Genomic DNA, 1,956 nt, shown 5'->3' with positions numbered 1-1,956 from the left:
ATATATAAAACTAATTTACCACAACTCAGTCAATGAAGAATCCGTCCAAAACCATGGTGTGAGACATACCATACAAAATACTAATCTAAAATTTTAATAATATATAATATTGAACAGTAAGATTATTACAATCATATAATATATAGCAATAAACAAAACATTAAGAATCATCGGAAGCCCGATGTAGGTAGTAATATGAACAATAAACCTTGTAGTAATAATAATAATAAGAAAATATGGCTAATAATTCCCTATGGGATACAGGTTAAAACTAACATTATTAAAAAGATTTTAAATATAATTCAGACATTTATTAAAGACAACAATAAATATAAGGACATATTTTCTAGCAATAAATTTGGAGTTGGTTATTCTACCACTAATAATGTTGGCAATATCATTTCATCCTTTAATAAATTTAAATTAAATAAGTTTTACAATAATAAATTAAGTAATAACTCCAATGGAGACCAGAATACAATTGATTGTAATTGTAGAGATAAGACTAAATGTAAATTTAATAATAAATGTAATGTTGAGGACATAGTATATAAATGTATAGAGATTTTGAATGATAATAGTAATAGTAACAATGATAACATAAATATTACTTACATAGGATCGACTTCCAATGAAATTAAATCATGAGTGGCCCAACATATGAATTCTTTTGAGAACTGAAATTTAATGAATTCTACGGGCCTTAGTAAATACATTTGGGAACTTAAATCGAAAAGAATAAAATACGATTTAAAATGGGAAATAGTTTGTAAGGCTAAATCGTATAGAATAGGGAGTAAATTCTGCTTATTATGTACAAATGAATTTAAAGAGATATTATTAGCTATTAAAAAATTGATTAACTCCCAAGATGAACGTAATATTAAACGTAGACATAAATTAAATTATATATATAATAAGTTTAGATAATGTATTTATTATGAAACTCATGAAAAGTTACCCGTTTATAGTTATGATTAGTAATGTTAAATACATATAATTAGCTTTAGAATACACTTTAAATATTACATAATTATATAAAATTAGAATAAATAACTACCTTTTTACTAATAAAGAATTCAACGATAATATGTGCATTCTTTTGCAATGTTTTATAGCATTATTCACGTAATACATAAATTTCGTATGGGTTGTAGTTATTATTTTTTGTAGATCTAAAGGTTTTAAGTATTTAAATCTTCAATAAACAATATACTTTAGGTAGACCTTTTTTGATAATTTCGTTATTATTATAGTAAATATAATACGTATTTATCTCTGGGTAATGGACGCCATATTTATCACGTGACTTTTCAGTATAAATGCTAAAGTACACTTATTTCGGTTTAATTTACAGTAATTCGCCGGCAGATAAGTCATGTTTTTTAAATTTATTCTAAACAATATCGACATACATCCTTTATTAACTTTATACATTAATACACATTTATATTTATTTTCCTTTTCCATAGTGAATTAATCTTGTTCACAATAATACTCTATTTGAATACTTTTAGCTCGTAACTTTTAATAGTAATATTAATGTCTTTAACTTAGGGATTACATTACAGGTTTTGTTTCTTTATATATATTTTTTATTCCTTATTTTTATTCCTTATCATATTATGAGGTAAGTTAAACTTTTAGGTTTTAGGATCTTTTTAGGAATTTGACCTGAGGAATGATTGCTTTGGTAGTGAAATCATTTTTCCTTTCTAATGAACTTGGATATGGTTTTCTTATATGATTTTATATAGTCCTAACTCAGCCATTAAACGCGTGTAGTCGATGTACAAGTACTTACTTTTATACATTATATTATTGTATTAATTTTTATTGTTCAATTTATACTTTATTTGATTTTTGGATTAATATTTTTATGATGAATGTTTCTTTGTATGGTATTCACTGTGATTTTAAAAATTTTAGCTCTTATATATTATATGACTGTAATAA

At 23.9% G+C, this 1,956-nt stretch overlaps 1 protein-coding gene across 1 annotated transcript in view; it reads left to right on the top strand.

The window, feature by feature from the left end:
* The window catches only part of LOC106879572 (fibrillin-2), a 276,076-nt gene that overhangs the window by 36,802 nt on the left and 237,318 nt on the right, over window positions 1–1,956 (top strand). The gene's annotated exons all lie outside the window — the stretch shown is intronic.

This window comes from Octopus bimaculoides, chromosome 6 (assembly GCF_001194135.2).
Source record: "Octopus bimaculoides isolate UCB-OBI-ISO-001 chromosome 6, ASM119413v2, whole genome shotgun sequence".
NCBI classification, from domain to species: domain Eukaryota; kingdom Metazoa; phylum Mollusca; class Cephalopoda; order Octopoda; family Octopodidae; genus Octopus; species Octopus bimaculoides.
This window is presented reverse-complemented; position numbering and strand designations above follow the sequence as displayed.